This window comes from Hyperolius riggenbachi, chromosome 12 (assembly GCF_040937935.1).
Source record: "Hyperolius riggenbachi isolate aHypRig1 chromosome 12, aHypRig1.pri, whole genome shotgun sequence".
Lineage (NCBI taxonomy): Eukaryota > Metazoa > Chordata > Amphibia > Anura > Hyperoliidae > Hyperolius > Hyperolius riggenbachi.
The window spans coordinates 167,800,059-167,814,654 of record NC_090657.1 but is presented as its reverse complement, the minus strand read 5'-3'; the positions used below and the strand labels follow the sequence as shown (position 1 = coordinate 167,814,654).

Here is a 14,596-nt window from a genome sequence, read left to right as displayed (position 1 = left end):
CTGCCTCATGAGGGAAAACTTAAGTGAATTTAGAAAGAAAAAGTGTAAAATACCGGATGAGGTATTTTACCGAAGACTATTATTTTACCTACCTGCCCTCTGTGAATAGAGCCCAATGTTGAACATGTTGCTTGTGGTCTTACTCCTGCCTGCACAGTAGTATGAAGCTGCTCATGCACACGGTTTCCTACGCAGCAGAGGGGACAACAGGGAGCAGGAAACCTCTGGAGAATCCAGAGCCTTCTCTCTACTGATCTAAGTATTTTGCTTTTTAATCTATTGCCGACCATGTCATGCCATGACCATGGCAGCCCCAGGACCGCCTAACGCCAATCAGTGTAAAGTCCTTGGGGCTCACTTTGCAGGAGATCGCGCGTATCTCCGCTTAGTAGGTGGAGTGAAGCTCCGCTCCACCTTCAGCCTCCCAGCGGCGATCCCTGCTAGGAGACTGTTAGACGGCGAAACCACAGTCTTTTCACTCGATACAGTGCTTGGAAGTCTCCGCCACTGGGAGACTGAAGGCGGAACGGAGCTCCGTCTTCCAAGCAGATGTGCGCGCAGCCTGCGTGCGATCTCCTGCTAGCCCTATAAACAGCTGTTCATGCCAATCGGCGTGGAGCTGTCCTAGGGCTGCCGCACTGCTCACGCCAATTGGCGTGGAGCAGTCGGCAACTGGTTAAAGAGGAACTGAACTCAGAATATGAAAACAGAGCATCGCAATTCATGTTAAAAGTTGTAGGCAAAAACAGTACAATAAATGTACAAAAATATGTAAATAAACTCTATAATATACAATAAATTAATAAACCTCACCCCCTGTGACGTAGGCTGCCGTAACAGTCACGTGGTAACTGCCCGGCAAGCTTGAAAAGATCACTGGGTGAGCTTCTTCTGCTTATGCAAAATCCGCCTACTAAGTCATTACCTCATGAGAGTTCCTGCTGCTTTGGTTGTTGACACTGTGTGTCATCAGGAGGTGCCTCATGTGAATGGAGAATCCTGACTTGACAGGTACAGCGCGCAGACAGCTGAGGGAGGTGAAAAGGTGAGCAGAGCAGTGGAGAGAAGAGAAGGAAGAGAGGGAGATCAAGAGCGAAGTGAGAGAGGCACAACGGAGGGAGGCGAACTGACAGCTGGGGAGGATAGATAAGCCAGGAGATGAGTGGAGAGGAGGGAGAAAGGCAAGGTGTCCATGGTGGGTACGAGGAGGGACATCATATTAGACACTGGAGGAAGAAAGAGAGGTAAGCAGACAGTGGGAGGAGGAGAGAGCAGAGCAGGTTTTTGCAGAGAGACAGGGAGAAAAGCAGTGGAGGGACAGTGCAAAACAGAGAAAGTCCAGCAGATGCTTATCCCTTTAAAATCATTAATTTCAAAGGGATAAGGAGGCTCAATTTAGTGACTTTCTTTTAGTTCAGTTCCTCTTTAATTAGTTTCTTTCAGTTATTTATAACTGAAAGAAAACGGATTTTCAAAGTAATGCCCATGTTTTCCTATGGCACAGTACACACTTAAAGAGAACCTGAACTGAAAATAAACAGTGAAAAATACCATACACAGGTTATACTTACCTCCCATGTAGGTTACGCATCAATCTCTTTCTCCTCTGCTGCGTCCCATTTGTCCATTGGGATCAAGGGAATTATCTGTCCTCCATTTTAAAAATGGCCATTACCCCATAACAACTTCCTGGTCAGCACACTGTTAAACTGTAATATCACCCACTTAAAACATAGGGACACATGGACATTACCTTGCACATTCAGTTGTAACTGACAGCTGCTGATATATAACTGACAGGCAGCAACTGGTATATTTAATTTCTGACAAAATATTGTCAGAATTGGACGGGATCACTGTAAGAAGAAAATAGTGAGCTTCTGAGAGGAACTGACGGTGAGGTTAGTATGTAATATTCATTTGTAGCTACGTCATGTGTTTATTTTACTCACTTCAGGTTCCCTTTAACGCGTTTAACTGAAATCTTCTTCCCAATGCGGTGCTATGGAAAAAATGCGTATCAACGCGCACTAACGCATACTAATGCACACCAACTGATTAAGTGTAAACGGGGCCTTTGTGTAAAGAGATCTGTTACAACGCGGAGATGTGAACATGCCCCATACACTTGTACAGGCAGCGAGTTCACATGCAGAATTATTACACCAAGCAACATGCATATAAACGCACCATTAATAGGAATGGGTTATGAGATGCAAATTGTTTTGCATTCATACAGGGTTATGCAAATTCTGTACACAAGTTTACAGGGAACCTTAACTGAGAGGAATATGGATGTTTCCTTTTAAACAATACTAGTTGCTTCCCAGTCCTGCTGATCTCTTTGGCTGCAATAGTTGCTGAATCACAACCCTAAGACAAGCATGCAGCTAATCCAGTCAGACTTCAGTCAGAGCACCTGATCTGCTGCTTGTTGAGAGGCTGTGGCTAAAAGTATTAGAAACACAGGATCAGCAGGATAGTCAGGCAGCTGGTATTTTACAAGAACAAATCCATATCCTTCTCAGTTTAGATTCCCTTCAAGCAGCTTGAAATCTTGCTCTTACATCCTGCTATGGTGTAATTTGATTGGTCCATTTTCAAGCACCATAAATTGGCATACATAATTTGCATAATCCTGTATGAATGCAAAATGATTTTGCATCTCATTGACTATTCCTTGCCACTTATATGCACAAAGCTCAGTATGGGTGTTTATCTTCCCATATATGCATAATATGTATATGTCGGTTTGTGAAGCATATAGAAAGTGTGGGAGTGTGGTGCATCACAAGTGCAAATAGATTGACCTCAAACCCCTTATTCAGCAACATGTACAACACTATTTTATTACAGTGCCCAAGGCAGAGACTCTGCTTAGTAGAAGGAGGAATCTGGATAATCCAGAGGCTTCCCGCATCCCCTTCAAGCTCGCTGTTCCAGCACTGGAACCCCTGAACCTCTTCAACAAGGGCTTATCAAAGAGGTTCATATGGCGGTGCTCCTGTCCATGTATGAGCGTGGCTGGACTGCCCAGACACAATATGGCCCATATCTCCCATCAATGTATGAGCGTGGCTGGACTGCCCAGACACAAGATGGCCCATATCTCCCATCAATGTATGAACATGGCTGGACTGCCCAGACACAAGATGGCCCATATCTCCCATCAATGTATGAGCGTGGCTGGACTGCCCAGACACAAGATGGCCCATATCTCCCATCAATGTATGAGCGTGGCTGGACTGCCCAGACACAAGATGGCCCATATCTCCCATCAATGTATGAGCGTGGCTGGACTGCCCAGACACAAGATGGCCCATATCTCCCATCAATGTATGAGCGTGGCTGGACTGCCCAGACACAAGATGGCCCATATCTCCCATCAATGTATGAGCGTGGCTGGACTGCCGCAGTCCAGACACAAGATGGCCCATATCTCCCATCAATGTATGAGCGTGGCTGGACTGCCCAGACACAAGATGGCCCACATCTCCCATCAATGTATGAGTGTGGCTGGACTGCCCAGACACAAGATGGCACACATCTCCCGTCAATGTATGAGCATGGCTGGACTGCCCAGACACAAGATGGCCCATATCTCCCATCAATGTATGAACATGGCTGGACTGCCCAGACACAAGATGGCCCACATCTCCCATCAATGTATGAGCGTGGCTGGACTGCCCAGACACAAGATGGGCCACATCTCCCATCAATGTATGAGTGTGCCTGGACTGCCCAGACACAAGATGGCCCACATCTCCCATCAATGTATGAGCGTGGCTGGACTGCCCAGACACAAGATGGCCCACATCTCCCATCAATGTATGAGTGTGGCTGGACTGCCCAGACACAAGATGGCCCACATCTCCCGTCAATGTATGAGCGTGGCTGGACTGCCCAGACACAAGATGGCCCATATCTCCCATCAATGTATGAACATGGCTGGACTGCCCAGACACAAGATGGCCCACATCTCCCATCAATGTATGAGCGTGGCTGGACTGCCCAGACACAAGATGGGCCACATCTCCCATCAATGTATGAGTGTGCCTGGACTGCCCAGACACAAGATGGCCCACATCTCCCATCAATGTATGAGCGTGGCTGGACTGCCCAGACACAAGATGGCCCATATCTCCCATCAATGTATGAACGTGGCTGGACTGCCCAGACACAAGATGGCCCATATCTCCCATCAATGTATGAGCGTGGCTGGACTGCCCAGACACAAGATGGTCCATATCTGCCATCAATGTATGAGCGTGGCTGGACTGTCCAGACATAAGATGGGCCACATCTTCCGTCCATGTATGAGTGCAGCTGGACTGCCCAGACACAAGATGGCCCATATCTCCCATCAATGTATGAGCGTGGTTGGACTGCCCAGACACAAGATGGCCCATATCTCCTATCAATGTATGAGTGCAGCTGGACTGCCCAAACACAAGATGGCCCATATCTCCTATCAATGTATGAGTGTGGCTGGACTGCCCAGACACAAGATGGCCCATATCTCCCATCAATGTATGAGCGTGGCTGGACTGCCCAGACACAAGATGGCCCATATCTCCCATCAATGTATGAGCGTGGCTGGACTGTCCAGACATAAGATGGGCCACATCTTCCATCCATGTATGAGCGTGGCTGGACTGCCCAGACACAAGATGGCCCACATCTCCTGTCTATGTATGAGCGTGGCTGGACTGTCCAGACATAAGATGGGCCACATCTTCCATCCATGTATGAGCGTGGCTGGACTGCCCAGACACAAGATGGCCCACATCTCCTGTCTATGTATGAGCGTGGCTGGACTGCCCAGACACAAGATGGGCCACATCTTCCGTCCATGTATGAGTGAGGCTGGACTGCCCAGACAGAAGATGGCCCACATCTTCCGTCCATGTATGGGGGTGGCTGAGCTTCCCAGACACAAGATGGTCAAGATCTCCTATTGATGTATGAGGATGGCTGGACTGCCCAGACACAAGATGTCCCACATCTCCCATCCATTTATGAGCACGGCTGGACTGCCCAGACACAAGATGGCCCACATCTCCTCTCCCGTCCATGTAGGAGTGTGGCTGGCTTGCCCAGACACAAGATGGGCCACGTCTCCCATCATGTATGAGCGCGGCTGAATTGCCCAGACACAAAATGGCCCACATCTCCCATCCATGTATGAGCGTGGCTGAATTGCCCAGGCACAAAAAGGCCCACATCTCCTCTCCCGTCCATGTATGAGTGTGGCTGGCTTGCCCAGACACAAGATGGGCCACGTCTCCCATCATGTATGAGCGCGGCTGAATTGCCCAGACACAAAATGGCCCACATCTCCCATCCATGTATGAGCAGGGCTGAATTGCCCAGGCACAAAAAAGCCCATGTCTCCTCTCCATGTATGAGCGTGGCTAGACTGCCCAGACATAAGATGGCCCACATCTCCTGTCCTGTCCATGTATGAGCTCAGCTGGACTGCCCCAACAACATGGCCCACATCTCCCATCCACGTATGAGGACGGCTGGACTGCCCAGACACAAGATGGCCCACATCTCCCATCCACGTATGAGGACGGCTGGACTGCCCAGACACAAGATGGGCCACATCTCCTGTCTATGTATGAGCCCGGCTGGACGGCCCAGACATAAGATGGGCCATGTCTCCCATCCATGTATGAGCGCAGCTGAACAGTTCAGACACAAGATGGGCCACATCTCCTGTCTAGGTATGAGTGCGGCTTGTCTGCCCAGACATAAGATGGCCCACGTCTCCCCTCCATGTATGAGCATGGCTGGACTGCCCAGACACAAGATGGGCCATGTCTCCCATCCATATATGAGCGCAGCTGAACTGCCCAGACATTAGATGGCCCACATCTCCTGTCCTGTCCATGTATGAGCCCAGCTGGACTGCCCAGACACAAAATGGCCCACATCTTCTGTCCATGTATGAGGGCGGCTGGACTGCCCAGACACATGATGGGCCACGTCTCCCATCCATGCATGAGCGCAGCTGGACTTCCCAGACACAAGATGGCCCATGTATCCCATCCATGTATGGGTGCGGCTGGACTGCCCATACACAAGATGTCCCAAGTCTCCCATCCATGTATGAGCACAGCTTGACTGCCCACACACAAGATGGCCCACATATCCCGTCCATGTATGAGGGCGGCTGGACTGCCCAGAAACAAGATGTGCCACATCTCCCATCCATGTATGAGCGTAGCTGGACTGCCCAGACATAAGATGGGCCAAGTCTCCAGTCCATGTATGAGCGCAGCTGGGCTGCCCAGACACAAGATGGCCCACATCTCCCGTCAATGTATGAGTGCTGCTGGACTGCCCAGACGTAAGATGGCTCACATCTCCTGTCCTGTCCATGTATGAGTGTGGCTGGACTGCTCAGACACAAGATGACCCACATCGGACTGCCCAGACACAAGATGGCCCACGTCTCTCATCCATGTATAAGCACGGCTTAATTGCCCAGGCACAAAATGGCCCACGTCTCCCGTCCATGTATGAGTGTGGCTGGAATGCTCAGACACAAGATGGCCCACATCTCCCATCCATGTATGAGCGTGGCTGGACTGCCCAGACACAAGATCGGCCACATTTCTAATCCATGTATGAGTGCGGCTGGACTGCCCAGACAACAATATGGCCCACATCTCCCGTCCATGTATGAGTACAGCTGGACTGCCCAGACACAAGATGGGCCACATCTCCTTTCTATGTATGAGCACGGCTGGACGGCCCAGACATAGGATGTCCATTTTCTGGCTGCAACAACAAAACAAAAGGCATGTACATGTGTCAATTCCCCTTCATGATCGTTACCTTGCTGCAGTGAAGGGCCTTGCGTATCACAATGAAGCAATGACCGGCTATAGGAATGTGTTGGGTGGCACACCTGACCCAAGATAATAAGGTCATTGCTTTATTGTGGACAGACCAAATTTGATCAGCTGGACAGTCACTGTTGTTCTGTCATTGAGCTACCTCAGCCCGACCATATGGGCTTGAAAACCGCCATCGCCTGTACTCTCGCCATGGTGCGCACCAGTCCAGCACGGCCATCATTACACAAACCGCTTTTTGTGGTGCATTACACTGTGAGTTTGGTTTGTCAGTGTGAAGCAGTACACTACTTACACTACCTGCTGATCCATGTATACACACGCAAGATGTTTTCAAGCACTTTATGCCTCCAATTTAGGAATGCAATGTGATTTATGCCCTTTAGGGATTATAATTCTGCTGTGCATCAAATCCGTAATTTTCCCAGGGACTTTTGGCATGTATCCCACTCCGCCATGCCCCCTCCAGGTGTTAGACCCCATGAAAACATCTTTTCCATCACTTTTGTGGCCAGAAACAGTGTTTGTTTCTGGCCACAAAGGTCACCTGCCCATTAAAGTCTATTGCGGTTCGCATGGTTTACACGGACGCGAACTTTTGTGCAAATTCGCGTTCGTGGTTCGCGAACCAAAAATCGGAGGTTCGAGCCATCTCTAATGCAGATCCCCGGCCGTGTGCGGCTTCGCAACTTGAGCTTTAACAAGCCATCATGGTGCACGGTATGTGGGGGGGGGGGGGGGGGGGCTCTGGAAGACAGGGGCGGCCAATCCTCTCCCCCAGAGCTCTTGTCCAAGCCATGGACCAGGGGCTCGTCCCCACCCCTGGTCCCCAGGAGGGGGTGGGGGCCAATGACTCCTTGGGGGATCATGGTAAAATCTGTGAGTCAAGCTTCTCCAGGGGCTTCTCCAGGGGTGGGGGCCAACAAAGGCCTGGGGGGGGGATCATGATGGCATCTGGGAGGCACCAGAAAAATATTTTGCACCTAAATCCCATCTAGTTCAGAGTGTGGGAAAACGTTCTGCACAGAAATCCCATCTAGTTCAGAGTGCTGGAAAACGTTTTGCACAGAAATCCCATTTTGTTCAGAGTGTGGGAAATCATTCTGCACAGAAATCCCATCTACTTCAGAGTGTGAGAAAACATTTTGAACAGAAATCCCATTTTGTGCAGAGTGTGAGAAAACATTTTGAACAGAAATCCCATTTTGTTCAGAGTGTGAGAAAACATTTTGAACAGAAATCCCATTTTGTTCAGAGTGTGGGAAAATGTGTGTGTGTGTGTGTGTGTGAGAGAGAAAATGTGTATGTGTGTGTGTGTGTAAGTGTGTGTGTGTGTGTGTGTGTGTGTGTGTGTGTGTGTGTGTGTGTGTGTGTAAGAAAATGTGTGTGTGTGGGGGGTAAAATGTGTGTGTGTGTGGGGGAAAATGTGTGTGTGTGTGGGGGAAAATGTGTGTGTGTGGGGGAAAATGTGTGTGTGTGTGTGTGGGAAAATGTGTGTGTGTGTGGGTGGGGGGGGGGGGGGGGGAATGTGTGTGTGTGTGTGTGGGGGGGGGGGGGGGAAATGTGTGTGTGTTTGGGGGGGGGGGGGAAATGTGTGTGTGGGAAAGTGTGTGTGTGTGTGTGTGTGTGTGTGTGTTCTGGTAGAGAGGGGCAGCCAATCCTCCCTCTCTCCCCAGAGCTTTTGTCTCAGCCATGGACAAGGGGCTTCTCCCAAAGGGGGTGGGGGCCAATAAAGCCCTGGGGGATTATGATGGCATCTGGGAGGCACCAGACAAATATTTTGCACCTAAATCCCATCTTGTTCAGAGTGCTGGAAAACATTCTGCACAGAAATCCCATCTTATTCAATGTGAGGGAAAACAGTTTGCACAGAAATTCTATCTTGTTTGGAGGGCAGGAAAACATTTTGCACCTAAATCCCATCTGTGTGTGTGTGTGTGTGTGTGTGTGTGTGTGTGTGTGGGAGAGGCATGGACAAGGGACTTCTCCCCACCCCTGGTGCCCAGGATGGGGTGGGGGCCTACGACGCCCTGGGGGGATCATGGTGGCATCTGGGAGTCACCAGAAAAACATTTTGCACAGAAATCCAATCTTGCACCTAAAGAGTGTGTGTGTTTGTGTGTGTATGTGTGTGTGTGCGTGCGTGCGTGCGTGCGTGCGTGCGTTTTCTAGCTATATGGAGTAACAAAAATAATGATCTTTAACTATCCTTTTCCAGGTATCTGCATTTTCTACTGTATTTTCAATACGGTTTAATGTATGTTAAAAAAAAAAATCAGTTTTCTGTGCAAAACATTTTCCCACACTCTGTACAGGAATAGATTTCTCTGCAGGACATTTTCCCACACTCTGAAAAACACTGGATTTCTGTGCAATGTGTTTTCCCTGACTGAATAAGATGGCATTTCGGTGCAGCAACTTTCCTGTACTCTGAAGATGATTTCTGTGAAACAAAACATTTCCCACACTCTGAACAAGATGCAATTTCTGTGCAAAATGCTTTTCCCACTCTGAACAAGATGGGAGTTTGGTGCAAAACATTTTCCCCTCACTCTGACCATAGGATTTTGGTGCAAAAGGTTTTCCCACACTGCGAACAAGATGGGATTTCTGTGCAAAATATTTTCCTGTACTCTGAACAAGATATGATGTTTGTTAAACATTTTCCCACACTCAAAACAAGATGCAATTCCTGAGCAAAATGCTTTGCCTTACTCTGTGTTTGTGCTTGTTGGTGGATATGGGCCCTAATTAATTTTCCTGGTCCTTCCTTAGCACGCTGAGGGCTGGAACCCACTAGAGCGATTTTCGGAGCGTTTAGGGAGCGATTCAAACCGCTAGCAATTTCCCTAAACGCTCAGCTAATGTTAATGGATGGGCCAAATGCCACTGGAGCGACTGCGTTTACCAAATCGCAAAACTCAGGACATGCAGCATTTTTTAGCGGTTAGCGTTTTTGCAATGTAAAGTACATAAACGCTGGCATAATCGCTCATCAAATCCTGCACAGAGCGGTTTTGCTAGCATTTTGAAGTTAATCGCTACACAACCGCTGGCATATTGATTACACTTTTTAAAATCGCTCCCGAAAACGCTCATGAAATTGCTTGCAAACCGCTCATACAAAACACTAGCGATTGCGATTAGCCATAGCATTTTGTCGTGAGTTCCATGCCTCAATCATGTGTTCACTCCCTCCCAGCACATCACTTCCCCCCAGCACCTACAATTATGTGCTTACTCCCTTGTTCAGCCCACCACCACAGCACCTACAATCATGTGCACACTCCCTCCCAGCAAACCCCTCCCCCCAGCACCCAGATCTGGCTACCACACTGACACGGTATGGTTTGGGGGGGGGGGGGGGGGAGCATTTTAAAAATTCGCCCTGAGAGCTATTTTTCCTAAAAACTGCCCTGCCCCCGCCACACACAAAGTTTGTTGCTCCTGTGTAGCTAAAGGCCCCGGCCCTGACACTGCCACCACCAGCCCCTCAGCTCCTGCTGTCCTACCCGCCCCCCACACCTATTGCACCCCCCATGCCAGAAACTAGAGCACCCAAAGCACCCTGACATCAGGGTTCTATGGGGGCTCTAGGTGGCAGCATGTGTTGGCAGACGGGGAGGACAGCGGAAGCTGGCAGCATCTGGAGGGGAACAAATATAACTAGTGCAAAAAGCATCTTTAAATATCCCTCCAAAGCTCCCCATTGATCTATTAACAGAAAAAAAATGTCAATGAAGTTAAATGTATGACTGATTAACAGCGCTGCACACGTTGAACCTATTCCCAGCCCTGGACTGTTGGACCTATTCCCAGCATGTCGGACCTTTAGCTATGCCTAAGCATAACCCAACGGCATTGGTCTTGGCTCTTCCCCACCCACTGGAAACCACTAAGTCAGATGCGCTTGCCGTCCCTTTGTCCCCCGCGCATCGCAACAGAGGAGTCATCAGCCAAAGGCGACAGCGCACTAACAACACTGTACAGAAGTGTCATCAGCCTTTGCACACAATGCATCTTTTGCTATGCAGGGGGGAGCAGAGAAACAATGAGCATGTGTGATGGAGAGGTTTCTGGCGATGGGAGCAGCGAGAACAATGCTATTGCTATCAAGCCCTTGCTTGATGGATTTTAGTAAGTTGCAAACAAAAGTTTCACGGAAATGAATTGAACCACTTTTTGCACAGAAATCCTCCAGAAATTGAACGCTAGGGAGGTTAAACACATCAGCAGTGAAACTGTGGAATGCCAATATAAAAATCAATCATAGTGATAGCAGTATAACATGAAAGCAAATAACTTGCAATAAGATTAGCAGAAGTGGAAGTGCTGGGTACAGCCTTGTACACACCTATAGGGCATGTTGCACCTACAGGGACTGTTACGCCATCCCTCAGGAGGCTGTACAGACGCCTCGCTAGCCTGCAGGCATTGTTCTGTTGCTATGGAGAAGGGCGATGAAGCAGCACCGAGTGGATGGGGTGAGTGGGGGGAACAATGCCCTTGGCAGCACACAGCCAAGTTCATCCGCCACTTCAATTGCTCACTGGTGCTCTGAGAGGGACTGGTGGTCACTATGCATATGCTTGATGCTTGCCCGCGTTGGTCTTTATCAGCCACCTTGCCCGAGTTTCATCAAGCAGGTGTAGCAGCTGGAGTGTTCTCCAGAAGATGATCAGTGATGGACTGGCATAGCTTACCATACCAGAAGACGCATGCCCCAGGGACGTATTTTTAGGCTTGACAAACTTCTGATGATTATGAATTCCGGGACAGATCTTATCGCCCTTTTTTCCTTTCAGCTCCTGATGACCGAGGAAACAAACAGAAAACAGAGGGATGTACAGAGAAAGTGGGATTCAGTTACTAAGGCAACCCTAGAGGTCTCAAGGTCTGGTAATATCACAGGTCATCCAGCAAACCTGGGAAGAATTTTAAAAAGAAATCCAAGGTGAGAGGGATTTGGAGGCTGACATGTTTATTTCCTTTTGAATAATGCACTTTGCCTGGCTGTCCTGCTGATCCTCTGCCTCTAATACTTTAAGCCATAACCCTGAACAAGCATGCAGCAGATCAGATGTCTATGACAAATCTGACAAGATTAGCTGCATGCTTGTTTCAGGTGTGTGATTAAGACCCTACTGACCAGAATGATCATCAGGGCTGTCAGGCAACTGGTATTGTTTAAAAGGAAATAAATATGGCAGCTTCCATAGGTCTCACACCTCGCGTTCCTTTTAACTATTGGCTATTTTGCGTTAAAGGATTGCAACTCTTTTCTCGGAAATAATGCAACATAGTGGGGCCTGATGATTTTTGATCAACTGAGGATGTCCTGGAGTTATTAAAAATAATAATGGTTAAAAAAAGCTCTTGCTGGGGATGCTGCGTGCCATTCACATAGTTTGCCTATGTGTTTGCAACCAAGATCTGATATGACCCAGGAAAAGACTACAATAGTGCAATATAGCTGGGAATTAGGGATGGTCAATGAAATTAAAATAATTCCAAATTGATGCAGGATTATGCAAATTTGGATTTGGTATGCACGTCTGGATGCCATTATCAGTAGGGATAATTTCAAATCATTATACTATTTTTTATTTATTTTTTGAAAGCTACAAAGCATTTGTAAAGATGCGTGAATACAGCTACATTAAGTATTGTGGTAATACGTCTTTATGGATCTAGATCAACAGAGCCATTCGAAGCTCAGCCTGAATGTACATCCATTACTCCTCCCATCTCCACTCAAATAGCCATGCAAATCCATACTATCTTCCTCTGGTTATGCTTGACAAATGAGATTACAGGCAGCACTGCACTTATGAAGACAGAAAAATTACTACTAATTTACGGTCACTCCAGGCTCACTTTAAACAAGATTTCAAACAGTTTTAAAATAGCCTGAAAATTCATCTCACCTCTTGCACTTTCTGGCTTCTTTCAAATGTTGCCTGGGCATCCTTGTCCCTCTGGGCCCTTTTCCACTAGCAATCGCAATCACAAATCACAAACGCCAGCGATTGCGATTGCGATTTTTCATTAATTCTGTTATGCGATTGCGATTTGTGATTTTCATTTGCATTGCATTATCATTGTAAAAATCGCTCCAGCAAGCGATTGCGATTTGCGATTAGCGATTTCCAAATCGAATCACTGTAGTGGAAAATACTTCTCGTGATTTCTATGATAAAGTAACAACTCTAGCGATTTAAAAATCACTAGCGATTTGCGATTTTGCGATTCAGCAATCACAATCGCTCTAGTGGAAAAGGGCCCTCTCTGTGTCCAGCTCATATGTGGCCGTGGCCCCCATGTGTCAGGGCCGACTTGTTTCTGGGGAGGAGACAGGAACATGAGATACATATTATAGAGGCAGAAATGTTACCTCTATCATCAAGCTGTCAACCCCTTCACATTCCTGGGTTTTTACCCCTTAAAGTGCTCATGCATCTTGCAATTTTATTGGCCGATTAATCAAGAGACATATCTCCCTCTGAGTGAATCTCATCGGAGAGAGATCTGCTGGCTGCTATAAACCCGCAGGCCGATTCCCGATCAATTTCAGCATGAAATATTTCAGGAATCGGCCTTGTGAGGCCGCCTCCCCCTCCCCCCCATGTTGTATGTTCCTTTCCATTACCCGTGAAGTTATAATTCACCTGTCACACCATCCCGTGTGTCCTCGCAGTACTTCTGCACTTGCGCCCCCACTTGGTTGCTGGCGTCATAGCGTGTGGGGCATCCACGTGCTATATGCCAGTAGTCACATGAGGCTTGAATGTGGAGAGACGGCATGGATGATGAACAGGTAAAGGTTAACTGCAAGGGGACACACACACACACACCCAAACACACACACACCCAAACACACACACACCCAAACACACACACACCACACACACACACACACACACACACACACACACACATATACACACACACACACACACACACACACACTACACACACACACACACACACACACACACACACACACACACACACACACACACACACACACACACACACACACACACACACACACACACACACACACACATACACACACACACACACACACACACACACTTTTACATTGGGCCCCCCAAGCCCTCTATACATTACAATTGATACAGCGCACCAAAATCTGCCAACACAGTGTCAGAGGTGCAAGAAGCGGATGGGAAACAGTTTGTTAATGATTACCACAGCATCTATAGAAGGGATTATTACCAGCACAGGACCAATAGAGAGCTAATATTGTGCTTGAGGGAGGGCTCCTCTGACCCAAGGGCCCCGATGCGGTCGCTACCTCTGCAACCCCTATTGCTACGCCACTGCTCTTAGTGGCACGGATATTTCTTAGATTCGATAATTATCAAATCTGGTGGTCGATCGGCCGCCAAGTTTACAGATGTATGGCCACCTTTAATGACTTATTGTCCCAGAGATGCATCCAGTGTCACACAGACAGGAGACTGCAACAATGCTAACTCCTCCTGCACCTGCCACTGGGAATAGAAGGGGGGAAAGTCTACCCAAACTGGGGCGTAGGCTGTAATAAGAACTGGAAAAGGGGTTCTAGTCCTTCCCTACTAACAGAAACAGTGAGAACTGAGCTTTCAGCTCTTCTATTTCACATGACTTCAAAAAAGGACCACTTCCTATTTAAACCTTAATTGTCCAGCAAGAGGCTGGAATGGATAAGAGCTAAAGAAGAA

At 48.1% G+C, this 14,596-nt stretch overlaps 1 protein-coding gene across 2 annotated transcripts in view; it reads right to left on the bottom strand.

The window, feature by feature from the left end:
* The window catches only part of LOC137541907 (phosphatidylinositol 3,4,5-trisphosphate-dependent Rac exchanger 1 protein-like), a 38,132-nt gene extending 25,286 nt beyond the window's left edge, over positions 1–12,846 (bottom strand). Inside the window, exon 1 of one of the 2 annotated variants that reach the window (XM_068263482.1) lies at positions 12,794–12,846. The gene's annotated coding sequence lies outside the window, so the exon portion shown is untranslated. Of the gene's footprint in view, positions 1–925; positions 986–12,793 lie in introns of those variants that run through there. The other variant, XM_068263483.1, reaches the window with a different exon arrangement.
* Between the last annotated feature and the right edge of the window lie 1,750 nt (positions 12,847–14,596).